The sequence below is a fragment of the Callorhinus ursinus genome, unplaced genomic scaffold (assembly GCF_003265705.2).
Source record: "Callorhinus ursinus isolate GAN/ISIS: 27379988/994484 unplaced genomic scaffold, GSC_fseal_2.0 scaffold20, whole genome shotgun sequence".
Lineage (NCBI taxonomy): Eukaryota > Metazoa > Chordata > Mammalia > Carnivora > Otariidae > Callorhinus > Callorhinus ursinus.
In genome coordinates, this window is record NW_027397082.1 from 11,455,335 (window position 1) to 11,470,259 (window position 14,925).

General features: G+C 37.5%; 1 long non-coding RNA gene across 1 annotated transcript in view; it reads left to right on the plus strand.

Moving 5' to 3' along the window:
• Window positions 1-2,665: 2,665 nt before the first annotated feature.
• The window catches only part of LOC141374684 (uncharacterized), a 30,238-nt gene continuing 17,978 nt past the window's right edge, over window positions 2,666-14,925 (plus strand). Inside the window, exons 1-2 of the long non-coding RNA XR_012381768.1 lie at window positions 2,666-2,765; window positions 4,848-4,974. This is a non-coding gene — a long non-coding RNA (uncharacterized lncRNA). The remainder of the gene's footprint in view (window positions 2,766-4,847; window positions 4,975-14,925) is intronic.

The window sequence follows — 14,925 nt, forward strand, 5'->3', positions numbered from 1 at the left end:
TTCAGCTCAGGTCATGATCCCAGGGTCCTGGGATTGAGCCCCGCATTGGGCTCTTCACTCAGCCGGGAGTCTGCTTCTCCCTCTCCCTCTGTGATCTCTCTCACTTTCACTCTTTCTCAAGTAAATATATAAAATCTTAAAGAAAATGAGCTCCATATAGAATGATTCATTTATTTATTTCTTTTGAATTTATGCATTTTCCCTCCATGCCTAATATATTCCTTGTCTCTCTTACTCATCAAGTGTTTACTCTGTGTTAATATGTACTGCGCCCAATGCTAGGTGATATAATGGAAGGCATGTTTGGGTTTCAAAGAACTAAAGGTCCAATCCCTGATGAGAGAAGCTCGATTTTTGCTTCAACAAAAGAAAGGCATCTCTAGAATATTGCACTGGGTTGAAAAATGTAACCCCTAAAATTCATATTTGCCTGGAACCTGTGAATGGCACATTATTTAGAAATAGAGTCTTTGCAGAAATAACCAAGTTAAGATGAAGGCATACCAGATTAGAGGGTAATTTAGACAAACACAGAGGGAGGAAGGCCATGTGACAACAGAAGCAGGGATTGCAGTGGTCTGGCAGCAAGCCAAGGAATGTCAAAGGTCGCTAGCAACCAGTAGAATCTAGGAAGAGTCAAGGAAGGATTCTGCCCTGGATCCTTCAGAGGGAGCATGGCCCTGCTGGCGACTCAGTCCCCCACTTCTGGCCTCCAACCTGTGAGAGAACAAGTGTCTGCTGTTTTAAGCCACCCAGTTTGTGGTAATTAGTTATGGCTGCTCTAAGAGCGCAATACAAATAGTTTGCATTTTAATAGGACATTTAATTTAGGAATATAAGCCATTAGGAAAAAAGAAAAAAAATCACCCAAGCTTCTATGTGTGACTCTAGTCTCTTTCAGTCCTTCCCTAGTGTAAATCATTTTTACTGGTTGTGATCATAATATAATATTTTTTGTTTGTTTCTGGTGGGCCATTTTCATTACTTTCTGATCGTTCAGCATTAAATCTTTTTTGGCAAAAATCTTTGGGGGACCCTCTAAATCACTGTCACATCTGCAAAAGCCAGGGCCTCACTTTCCCAGCATCTCCTGAAGCTCACAAATGGTCACCCACACCCCACCTCAGACCTGAACTGAAAGCGGCTGATGGGAAGATGCAGAGACAGAGCACCGGATGGCTGTGCCAGGTGGGGAGGCAGCAGAGCCCATGACTCTATGTCCTGGTGCTGAGGCTGCCAGCCCTGCAGGCATGGGTGTTTGGGCTTGGGCAGCGACATCCACTGTATCTTCCTGGGGTTAGCGTATCACATTCCTGGCCAGGTGGCCCCCTCCCTGGTTTTTTTGGGTCCCAGGGAATTACCTAAGTGTATACTTTTTGGGGTGAAACTAACGAAAGTGGATCTCTAGTGCTTATAAGGAAGATTCTGGCTGATTACAGCATTGTGCTTTTTAAATCTAACATTGTACTGTAAGCGAATTCTGTAATGTTACATATCTCTGACCTGTTAGAAAAGTAGGTCATTTCAAAACAAACCTGCAGTGGATATATTTGTGTGTATAACTTCTTTTTCCCTTGCGTTATTTTTTGATGAATATTCCGAGAACCGTGTCCACTGGGTCAAAGAGTGTGAACTCTGTATATCACTGTGCTTTCCTAAAAAGTGGTAACAATTTGTATTGCTACCAGCAGTATATGTGTAAGTAAGTGCTAATTTTATTGCATCTTTGTTTATGTGGGAGGTATTATCAATGACAAATATTTCTACTATCCTCCTGGGTGAAAAACAGCACGTTAATGTTTTAAAGTTCATTTCTGTGATTACTAGTGAGAATAACATTGTTCCCTTATTTTGTTTACTAGTTGGGATTTCCACTGATTTTTTTCTGTTCACCACGCAGGAATGTAAAGTAGACATATATAAACATGGGATGAGCTTCTCAGGAGGGTTACAAGTCCAAAATCGCTGCACCTATTTGAGCAGACTGGGCAGCTAGATGAAGTCCTGATGTCAGGGCGGGGGATTCTAGAGGTATAGTAAAGTCTTTCAATCCTGAGGTTTTTTTTTTTTTTTTTTACTGTTCTTGGGAGAAAGGAAATGCAGAAGAAAGCATGCTGTGCCTGTAAGTGCTGAACTTAAAGTGGCAGAATCAGCGAGGAAAAATTCTTTCTCTTATAGGTTTTGCTTTGATGTTCTTTTTTTTTTTCTTATATATTTTCTTTTCATGTCCTAGCAAACTAAATCCTGGTAACATTTCTCTGAGGGTCACTTTCTAAGAAGCACCTTTTAAGAACCAACAAATTTTAGCCTGACATTTTTCTTCTCAAGGGTCGCCTGTGGAGCCTCATGGCTGATTTCTTGCCAGTGGGTGGCAGCCTGTTGCTTTCAAGAGAGGCAGTTGCAAATGTGTGTGGAGGGCAGGGTGGGGGCAGAGAGAGTATGGTGTGTAAGAGATAACTGGGATTCTGGGGCAGATAAAAAAGGCTATTGAATCACCTTGATAGCAGCATCAATTTGGCAGTTTGCTTGAACAAAGTTAAATGATGACTGATTTATAAAAACACATGCTACGTAAACCTTAGGATTACTCCTGGGACATTTTGGGGGGCACCCTACTGAAGAAACTGTTTGTTATATATGTATTTTTTTCTGCTTCCAAACTCTCAGGAAGAGATTTGATTTCATCAGAAAGTACGGGCACCTGATACTCCCCTGCTACATCACCAGGAGTTCATCATCCTGAGTCAGAGGGTAAGTAATAACGAGTTAATCTCAAACTCCTCTTGCTAACAATAAGGTTTGCATAAAGCTTGTGACCATTTCACCCATGTTCTAAATAGTGGGCCTGTGTGGAAAGGGAGGGTTTCTTGTCGATTCCCAAAGGAAAGGAAGTTTGGATCATTCTATTAAAAGGTTTGGGTGATTCGAGGAAACGGAGTCCCCAGGGCTATAAAGGTCCATACACTGGTTAGTGAAGTTGACTAGTTTGTCTTTGCTCTGCTCAAAGCCATTCTAGAGGGAGGTAAAGAGCCTCGGAACTTGGAAAGGGTGACAAATGATGAGGATATAAGCTGAGGTTCTTGATCCCAATTTATCACTGGTCATTTAAGGGACTGGATGTATTCCTGCTTGTCTCTCTGGGCACCAGGTTTCCAACTACAAAATAAGAGGGTTAGGCCGGACAGTCTCCAGGGCCAATCCCTGCTCCAAAATTCTGGGAGGCTTTTGGGGCACCTGAGTGGCTCAGTCATTTAAGCATCCGGCTCTTGATCTCAGCTCAGGTCTTGATCTCAGGGTCATGAGTTCAAGCCCAATTTGGAGCCTACTTAAAATAAAATAAAATTCTGGGAGGATTCTATCTTTCCTGTCTTTAGCTTCTCCAGGCAATCCAACCCCCATTATCTTTAAAGATTAATCTTTCCTTAAATAGGCTCAGGGTACATAATGTGTTGTATATCTTCTTTACCTATCTCTTACTGGGAACATCAGCATATCCCTTACCTCTATCTTTTCCATGAGTATTTTGCTGCACAGGAGGGTTCCCCTGGTGAGAAAGTCAGTGACCTCAGAAAGTATCTTCATTGACTTTTTGTGCATCTTTTAACTGGCTGAGAGAGCCCTCTGGATTACCTGTTCAGGTTGCTAAAAAACAATTCATTCCTTCAACAAGTATTTAGTGAGTACCTACTGAGCTCTAGGTACTCGCCACGTGCAGTAATGCTTCCCAAGGACCATCTGAGAATTTACCTTTCTCTTGACTAAATATGAGTCTGTCTACATGGGTGGAAGACCTTCAGATTTTCAGGACTTCTCTAGAGGCAGGAGTTGCAAGTAGGCAATAGACTGTCCCTCCACAGACCTTCCCCACAGGTGCCCCTCTTTGTTAAGCAGGATTTTAAATCAGAAGGCACCGTGCTCTGAAGGTGAGTGCAGCTGAATCCTGAGCGAAGGGAGCCTCTTTGGGGGATGGGTTAGCCTGGTGATGGGTATTGAGGAGGGCACGTTCTGCATGGAGCACTGGGTGTTATGAACAAACAATGAATCATGGAACATTGCATCAAAAACTAATGATGTAATATATGGTGATTTACATAACAATAAAAAACAAAAAAAATAAAATAAAATACAAAAAAAAAAGAAAGCTGTTTACAGAGATATGGAGAGGTACATGGGGGAGCATTCAGACACTGTGCAGCAAAGAGACACATGCTCAGATGTGCACTTTAGTAACTTTTAGGACTTTTTTTGTGTTATATTTTGAAGCATCATTGAAGATTTTCTTCCTAGCCACAGAAGTGCTTTTGCCTGGGCCTGTTTCCAGGTGGGCATGAGGCACGGAGCGTGAAAGTTGTGTAGCCTCAGAGGAGGGAACACATTACCTTTCAACAGAAATAGATCCTACTAAGAAGTTTTCCTTCACGTGACCCTGCAGTCTTGAGGAAGGAATAACAATAACAAAACACAGTAACAGTGGAATGGCCACTTTGTTTGGGGGATATTTTTGTTCTGGAGAATGGAACAGAAGATCCTATAATAATGATGCCTTACAGTCACCAATTTCTCACACACCCATGAACTCAAACCTATCATTTGTAGTGAGCTTTACATGCAGAATGTCATTTGGTCTCCAAAGGAACACAGTCAGATATATTCTATATATCCTCATTTTGTAGGTGTGGAAACTCAGGCGCAGGGAGGTCAGTTAAGTAACTTTCTCTGGGTCACTCAACTAGTAGGTTAAAATTCTTGTCTTACTTGAGTCTGTGCTCCTTACCGCCCCAATACTGCTTCTCTAAGAGGGAGTTGTAATTTGAATGTTCTTATTTTAAAGGTGAGAAGACAGAGAGTCAGAGAGGTCAAGCACCTCAGCTAGAGCTCTTCAGGGATACACTGAAGCTTTGAATCTGAGTGTCTGGTTCCTGATTGAAGCCTACCTTCGCTACAGAGATGGACCTTGGGTTCATTCTTCAGGCTGTAAGTGAACTTGATACTGTGAGGTTGGTGATTCTCAGAGTAAGGACCCAGAATTACAAATAAACAATGGTCATACCACAACTTTCCTCAGAGGCAGGATTTTATTCTCCTAAAAGATGAAGAAGGGGTTGGAGGCATTTCCTACTTCTCTCTACTCCTGTTTGTGTCTCTAGGGACTGGGCATCTGCTCTTTATACTACGTAGACCACTGGTACCTAAAAACTCTTGAATTTATCCTGGCAGATTGTCCAGAATGTGTCCCTCCTGGCATCCCAGTCCTGGGAAGAAATGACCTGGCTTTGGGAAGATCTATTTTCTAAGCATGCCTTACTGGAATGACAGTCACTGGGTGGGCAGCCATCTTGGTCATAGTGCCTTGTTGTGGGATCTGCTCCAGTCCTCTTCCTAGCACCTCAGTGTGGACAGGACTTTGGCGCAGGGTGTACAAATGATGTCTCCCGTCAATCAACAGTCAGTCAGAGGTTTACAGAGCAATTATCATAAGCTTCTTCCTGTGACAGCTTCTGTGGTGGTTACAAAGTAGGTGTTCCTATACTCAGAGATTTATGATTTAATTGAAGAGATGATTAAACTGATCAACTAATAAAAAACAATCAAACCAGAGGTTAGAGATTGGTAGTGGGATGACTGAATCTGACCAGGAGATAACCATCCACTCCTGAAATACACATACATAAAGCTTTAAAAATATCTTGAAATGAGTTGGCAATATTTAAATGTCAGGATATCTCACATAAAAAATTTTACATTTCTAGGTTCTATTGTAAAAAAGAGAGAAAGAGACTTGGCCATGTTGAGCTTATGTACCACACAGAAATAATTGACAGGGCTGAGTAGCACCTCCCCTTGAAATAAGACTTGTGCTATTCCATTCTCCATTCTGTTTATAGGCTTCAGTTCTGGCCCTCTTGATTCATTAAGATTATCTGCCTGAATGTTGCAGAGCCTTCTAATTCTCAGCCATGCATAGGCATCAATTAATAGCAAAGCTCAGTGATAAATGTCTTAGGAAGTTGAGGAGGGAAAGTCATTGAGGGCTGGAGTAGTCAAGGAAAGCTTCATGAAGGAAGGGGTAACTAAGCTGAACTATAAAAAAGTCAGGATTGAGGTAAAAAGGGATGCAATGCAATGTTGGAATGTGCTTGTATGTAGGGTGCATAAAAAGCAGAACAAAAGGTAATAGAAAGTTTAAATTCTGAATGATTAAGGGCTTAAATGTGAAAAGCAAAATTTTTAAACATTTAGAAGAAAATCCAGGAATTAATTCATTTTATTAGAACTGGGAAGAATTTATTTTAATGATCTAAAAAGCCCAAACCATAAAGGAAAATATTAAGAAATTTGACTTCACTAAATTAAAAAAAACTATCTAAAAATTCAGAAAACAAAGTCAAAAGGTGAAGACAAGGATAATATTTGTAATGAATAAAATAGAGGATAAATATTAGAGTCTATTAAATAAAAACTCACAAATCAACAAGAAAAAGACAACTTCATGGAAATGTGTATAATATATATAAACTTTTCACTGTCAGAAAGGAAATACAATGGCCAACAAATAATGAAAAGATGCTGAGCCTCAAGAATTTTATTTGGGAAATGCAAAGTAAAACAATCATGATGTATTATTTCATAAATATCATATTGGCACAAATTTTAAAATGTGACAATTCTAAGGGGTTGGTAAGGATGTTGAAAATTGGTACTTTTCACATACTACTTATGGGAAAGGGACTTGGTACAAAACCTGGGGAGAATATATCTTGTATTAAGTTCTTGTTAAAATGTCTAACAACAGCATGAAGGACCAGGGAGGGAGTGAAAGGATCTTGTTCTAAGGTTCTTATATCATACATGAAGGGCTGTAGTATTTGAAGACAACAGTCATATGTTAAAGATGCATATTTTAACCCAGAGCCACCACTGACAAAATGAAACAAGGATGTATAATTAAGGAGCCAAAGTGGAGCAAGAATGGAATATAGTAACATTCTATTAATTCAAAAGAAGGCACGAAAAAAGAGACAAAGAAAAGATTTAATGTGTAGAAAATAAAGAGCAAAGATAGTAGGTTTACACATGACAATGTTGATAACTAGATGATCTAAATACACAATTAAAAGTGGAGATTGTAAAATTGGCTTTCAAACAAAGATCTAGTTATATTGAATTTACAAGAAACACTTAAATAAAAAGACAGAGATAGGTTTAATGAAAAGGACTGAAAATATATTAAAAAACATCTAATACAATGAGTAATCTTGAGAGAGCTAGAGTAACTGTAATATCAGAAAAAAATCATCTTCACACCAAGGAAGATTTCCAGGGACAAAGAGGAAAATTTCATAAAGACAAAAGGTTAATTTATGAACAAAACATAACAAAGCTAAATGTGTATGCCTAATAACATAGATTGAAAATGCATAGGCAAAGTTTGGCATTAATTAAAGGAGGAAGAGATAAACCTATAATTATGATGGGAGATTTCAAAATATTAATCTAAAATTTGATTTAATAATTGCTACAGGAAAACAGTAATAATATAAAAGACTGAACAACACTATTAACCAACCCAAACTAATTGATGTTTATAGTGCACGGCGAAGAGAAAAAACAATCTTTTCAAGTGCACACGGAACACTTAAGATGCCCACATGCTGAACCATAAAATAATTTTCAGTAAATTATAAAGATTGAAATCATATGGAGAATGTTCTGTGACCACAACAAAAGTAAATTAGAAACCAATAACAGGAAGATATCTTGGAAATCCCTGAAACTTTGAATTAAGGAACACACTTCTGAATTATTAATGGGTCTAGGAAAAAATTGCCAGGGAAAATAGTTTTAGGTGAATGAAAATGAAACAGAACTTCAAAATCTGTGGGATGCAGCCAAAACAGTGATTATGGGGAATATATATATATGTTCATATAGGCACAGATTAGAAATTTATAAGAATTTGATTGCAATTTTAACTTGCAGGCCCAGGAGATGAGATTACAGGACAATTACAGTGTATGCCTTGAAACTTCCTATGTTTTTCACATCTCCAGAACGACTTTGCATTATCTTAATATTCAGAGAAAAATGGTATTATTTAAAAACTAAAATTCATAAATAGTTTGTACCTTTCCCAGTCTCAAATAGCTGGCTAGGGAATGGATCATTTCAGATTTGAACCCAGCTGTGTCTCAGAAAATCCATATCTATATCACTATGCTGTGCTAGTTCCTTGTGATAATCTCCGGGGAAACACTTGTCCTTAGTTAAGCACACCCATAGTACAAAAGTTCTTTTCATCTTCAATCACTCAAATGTATTTCTTGTCCGCTCACGAGGAGGGCAAGTGAAAGGAGCCTGAAAATAACACTCTCCTGTCCTAGAACTAACATTCATGTTCAAAATCTTTTGGGTATTTGTGAACATTTTAGTACCTTTGGCTGTGTGAGCTGCAAGTGATACTTATCAATAAAATGCATTCAACTTAATACACCTGCATTAAAAGAGTTTCGAGTGTGGATATATTCTCTACATGAACTCCACTGAATCTTTCAGCAGAGACCAAGTTGCTGTGATGGAAGAGACCAAGAGGAGAGAGCCACAAAGTCCATTTGAGGTCCTTGGAGCTGTCCTGATCACGCCCCCCCCCCCAAGCCCGATCCTATGACCTGGATATACAACTATTTCTTGGATTTAGTAATAAACCCTGGTATCATTTCCTATTTGCTTAAGTTAGTTTTGTTACTTACAGATCAAAAGAACCTAACATCCATAATCAAGCTCACCCATATTGGGGGTTGGAATACAGATTGGTTGAACTCCAGGAAGGGCAACTCTTTATATTTACTACCAAATGGTGTAGATGATTGCTGCCCAATAAGAAATTGTAATCTGTAGATGTTTGTTTTGAAGAATAAAAGAAACATTTCTGTAACTTTTCCCTTGTTCATGTTTGATAGATTTAAATGCTTTTTCTTTTTTTTCTAGATCACGTTTATCTTATTTTGAATGAAAAAAGACACATTTTATTCATTTAGGAATTTTCCTTCCCTCCTCCACTTCCTAATTACACATTTTCTGGTTCAAAACTCATTCTGGAGTTTTCTTGATGGAATTTCCAGTTTTCAGAGATTTTCTAAGATTGAAGTACGGATAAGAGACAAGAAGGGGAATGTGCTGGTTCCTCACTGTTCCTTCACAAGGAATGGAGCTGGCTCTCAACCCAATTAGTTTTACAGTGTTGAGGGATTCTACAGAAGTTACAGACAACAGTGGGTTTTTCTACATTCCAGAAGATCATGTTACTCTTGGAATTCAAACCACGGATCCCAGGTCCCCTGAGAACATCTGCTATTCATTGCCAGCACTGTCAGGTGTTTATTTCAGCTCTTACTCTGTTGTGAAAGCATCTGCCTAGCTCCCTTTCTGAAGCCGTTTATTCTGAAAGGACATGCTGGAAGCATAGGCCAAATAGAGTGGGTTTGCTGAAAGCTACAAGTTAATTTGATGGTTTTTCTGCTCTTGAATCAACTTTCTGATGCCTTCACCTTGTCACGATCTGAAGTATATCAATTCATTACATTTGGGAAAAATGCATATTAATGTGTTCAGTGAGTAACTTGGGAAGAAATGCGTTTATCTAATTTCACCAAAAGCTGATGGGCATGCATTTCCTAATCTGAATAATTTACTTAGAGGAGGGTGATTATGATCATACAGCTTGGATTGCATCTGTCACAGGTACTTTTGCAGTGCTTCCTGGAGAAGTGATTATTTTTAATGCGTCTGTACCCTTTGCCTTGTTCAATTAGTAGCTCCTTGAATTATTGATTTTATGGTTTAATTTGCAGTGGTGTCATTGGGCCAGCTTTATGGGCATGTACTGTGCAGTTAGTTAGAAGGACTTTGCACTTGGTTTAATACTGTGCAGTTGCTATCTTGAAATTCTGGACACGTTTTGAACAAGGAGCTCTGAATTTTCATTTTGTATTGGGTCACGCAGATAAGGAGCCAGTCCTCAGTGTCACTCAGCTGTAGGGATATTGGAGTGGGCCAGAGTGAAATAATGAAATGAGCACAGTGTTTAGTCACTGGTTAGCTGTGTGACCTGTAGTAATTTTGGCTTTTGGTTTTCTCAGTAGGAAATAAATAAATAAAGTAACTACCCCTACTCACTCCCTAATTCTTATGATGTTTAAAATGAAATGGTACTTGTGAAGATACAATATAATCTCTTATTAATATATATGTATAAATATATACTTTTATATATACATATAGTCAAGTTATATAGTCAAGTTATGACTTTGGAACAAGTTGATTAACATTGAAGTATTTGTGGTTGGGAAATATCTGTTGTAGAGGAAGTTGTTTCATTCCAGGTTTCCTGCTGATAATTATCATCTACCAAACTTTCTTAATACCTATATTCTTTGCATATTATGTATTGTGTATATGGGTGATATGGTGACTATTGTTTTAGTTCAGTTCTCCTCCTTGGCTGTACAGTAGATCACCTGACATCCTAAAGAAAAAGGTATCAAAGGCCAGACCTCAACAGAATAAGAATCTGAAGAGGAACCCAGGATTTTGCATTTATTTTATTTTGCTTTGTTTGTTTTGTTTTTTTTTAGAGGAAGGGGCATGAGCTTTGGCATTGGATAGACTTGGTTCTGCCTATTTTGCTAACTGTGAAAATGGGGAAAAGATAAGAGAGAATACAGAGTTGTAAGGTTGCAGAATCTCCTTTGTAAAGTGCTCAGTCCTGTAGGATCTCAATAGGTGGAGATTATCATTATTAATTTTTCATTTTTTATTGTGTAATCTTGTTTTGTGAATGGTGTGTGTGTGTGTGTGTGTGTGTGTGTGTGTGTGTGTGTGTGTGTGTATCCACAACTGGATTGTAAAGTCTTTGAAGTCATAAACTGTGGTTTACTCTTCTTTTTAATCCCCTATAGCTTCCAGTACAGTGTGGAGCATTTAACAAATGGGTTCATAAAAACCATTTTTTTAAAAGATTTTATTTATTATTTGACAGAAAGAGACACAACGAGAGAGGGAACACAAGCAGGGGGAGCAGGAGAGGGAGAAGCAGGCTTCCTGTGGAGCAGGGAGCCTGATGTGGGGCTCGATCCCAGGACCCCGGGATCATGACCCGAGCCGAAGGCAGACGCTTAACGACTGAGCCACCAAGGCGCCCCCATAAAAACCATTTTTTGATTGATTTTTTTTGACAGATAAAACTAAAAATCAACTCAGCTCTGTCCAATGCACTTAAAAACACCAACATTGCATTCTGGCAGGCTCACCAAAGATTTCAAAAAGATGCTGAGAGCATTTGCTCATCTGTGTCTAGGCGACTGAGACATTTTTAAAATAATCAGTCTGTGGAGCCCATTTGTTTAGAAATTCCATTTGGAGGACTGCTACATTTGTTCTGAGTCATTACGTGCTCTACAAGACTGCAACAAGAAAGCTGTGCATCAGTTTTGAGGACAGTTCCAGGGTATAATTTTTGAAAGGACAAATGCAGGTGCCATGTTTTATAAACTGGAGGTACTGGGTAGGGGTGTGGTAGAAAGTATTGCTGCAGAGAGAACAGGACTGGAGTATAGCTGAGAAACCAGAAGTAATTCAATAGTATCAGAATAAAAAGGAATGTGACTGGAGAGTAAAGGTGTCTAACAGTCAGTACTGAATCTTACCTTTCTGGAAATCCCAGTAAGAATGGTCTGGTCTTAGTTAAGGGTCCATGGTTTAGAGCAGGAGAGTAAGAGGTAAGGATGAAAATGCACAAGTCTTTTCTGCTCTAAGTCTGGATTTATCTTAGAAATAAAGCAGAACTGAATCTATAGGTGGCAGTTTTAGATGGGCAGTAACTGGCAGAACCAGTCTTATAACAAATGTTCCTCTGATTCTTGGCTTTTCTTTTTAAACAAAGGATAGTGAAAGCTTTTGCTTGTTTGTTTGGCTTTGTTTTGTTCTGCATCTAAACTTGTCTTTATAATTTCCCAAGTTCATAGTTTTTCCATATTTGGTTACAAGATTTGGGAGAAATCATTTCAAGGGAAGAAAAAAGAAAAATTTGGTGGATTTAATATATTTAGATGACTATCATGTAATATTGAGATAAAATAATAAAGTTAATAATGATTAGCACTTATTAAATACTTCAATATGACAGGCACTGTGCTAAAGCCTGCAAATCAAGTATCATAATTAATCATTTTGCAAGCCTATGAGGTTTTGGTATAGAAATTCCTGTTTACACAAGAAGAAACTAAGGCCCAGAGAGATTAAATAAGAATAGGAAAAAGCCTACTATGTATAAGGCATCACTAATCAATTTCTATTGTTTTGGTTTTGTTTTTTACATAAATGAATTCATCAGTGAAGCCATTTGGGCTTGGATTTTCCTAGTGGAAAATTTTTTCCTATGAATCAAATTCTTTAATAGTTCCATGGCTATTAACATTTGCTACTTTGTTTTGTGTTTGATTTTGTAATTTGTGTAGTTCAAGGAATTTTCCATTTCATCTAAGTTGTCAAATTAGTAAGAAAAAGTTGTTCATATTATCTGTAGGCTCTGTAGTGATGTCCCCCTTTCATTCCTGATACTGATAACTTATTTCTTCCCTCTTTTTTAAAATCAGTCTACTTAGAAATTTATCAGCTTTATTGACCTTTTCAAAGAACCAGCTTTTGGATTCATTGATTTTCTGTTTTCCATTTTATTGATTTTCACTCTTTATTGCCTTGTCTTTACTTTTGACTTAATTTGTTCTTCTTCTTAGCTTCTTAAGGTGAGATATTAGAACATTGACTTTAGAGGTTTCTTCTTTTCTAATATAAACATTACAACTGTAAATTTGTTTCTAACTATGGCATGAGTTACATCCCATAGATTTTGATAGTTGGGTTTTCACTATCATTTCATTCAAAATATTTTCTAATTGTTTGTGATTTCTTCTTTGACCCTGGGTAGTTTGGAAGTATTATTTAATTTTGTTATTTATAGTTTTGTTGTGATCAGAGAACATCCTTCTTTCATACTTTTTTGGGGTTTAAAATTACAAATAACTACTAACAAGTTCTATTTTACCCAGAACACTTCATGTTTATGTTTTCTTGGCATCCCATCCATTTAGCATCCTTTCCCTCTTTCAAAAGTATCCCCATGTGGAGATAAAGTATAAGGCCATACTATATATGACCTGCAAACTGTACATTATCCCCCACAATTCCAAAAAACTCAAAGCAAATATGATACTTCAGTTCTTCCAGGAAAAGATTTATCTAAAAAGGGAAAGTAATCAAAACTTTGCAAACCTTGGTTTCCTTATTTGAAAATGGGATAATAATTATTCCTGCTTTGTGATATTTTCTGAGGAATAAAGAAGAAAATGTTTCTCTCTCTCTGTCTCTATCTACCTATATATATATGAATATAATAATTTCTTAATAAAATGTGGTCAATATCATCAATATTTGAGTGATTTTCTGCCCCAGAAACTATACCCACACTTGTCTGTACTACCTTGCTTACTCTTCCTAAGTCTAATTACCTCCATTTTATAGATGAGGAACATTCACAGAAATTATACTTGTTCAAGGCTATATACTGAGTAAATAACAGAAATTAATTACATGGTCTGTCTCATTTCAAAACCTGTCTTATTCATTTTTGGTTTATTCCTCACATGTTATACTACATCAAAAATAAAATTAAAAAGTCAATATCATATTTATAATAACTCAAATTTTGCCTGCTTTATAAACAGAAATTTGTATATTATAGAAATTTGAATAAACAGGAAAAAACAAGGTAAGAATTTGGCAGTTGAAAAGATTTAACTCAGTCTCCAAATATGACAACACACACACACACACACACACACACAGAAAATACACAAACACAAATTCAGAAAGACTAAACTTTCCAACAGGTTTTATAAAAGAAGAATCTAATATTTCCTTCTCTTCCAGTTTTCCTTTCTTTTACGATGCTGTGGAGATGCTGATGATTCTTGGATTCTGTTGTTGCCTTGTATTTGACTGTCTAAACCATTTGAGATTGTTTTCCCACGTTTTTGCCATAGGTGGCTGTATCCATCCAAAAGCTCAGCCAGTCCTCTCCAAACTTTTTAAACTTTTGAGAGTAGGGATGCTGACTTTTCATTTTTATATCTTTAGTACGTGGCGTAGCAATCTAGAAGATAGGTGTCAAATACATACTGGTTGAAAGCTAGTTGCCTGAGGATTTGTGTGGACTCAGGAGTCTTTAAATTTCCAATGATAATCTTCTCTTTTTCTCCATTAATTTCCAAAAGTCCCTACAAACATTTGGCTGATGTTAAGGATAGCCCACACTTCCCTGTAAAATTTGCTAACTAGCTCAAAGGGCTTATGAAACCTCCTTGGACAGTCATTTCAATATTTGTTCATTCTAAATGCTATGAGGAACTTCCTTATTTCTGTTCTGAAGTTTCTTATCTTTTCCTGGCTTTTATTTTAGCCATTTGCTTCACTCTACTTTATGTTGGTTTCATGAGAATATACTTTATTTCAGAACTTTTGTTCTTTCCTATCCTACCTTCTTAAGATTGGCAGCATTGGAAATTCTGATGAGTAGGTTTGGATGATAGCAGGAACTAAGGTTTACTTAGAAGAGAAACTTATATTTGCAGCTAGAGGTCTGGCTGAAACATACCAGCATGAAGCAGTGTCCCCAACTGTTGCCAGATCATTGGAATAGTATATTTCCTACATAATCCCCTCTTTCATTTATACATAGGGTTTGCCATTGCTCTCCATCCTGAAGTTTGTCACAGGAGGGAAATAATAACAGAGAACAGAAAGAAACAGTCAAGTTTACTAATCATCCCCCTCCAACACACTTTTATTTTACAAGATACACTCTCTTTTAAC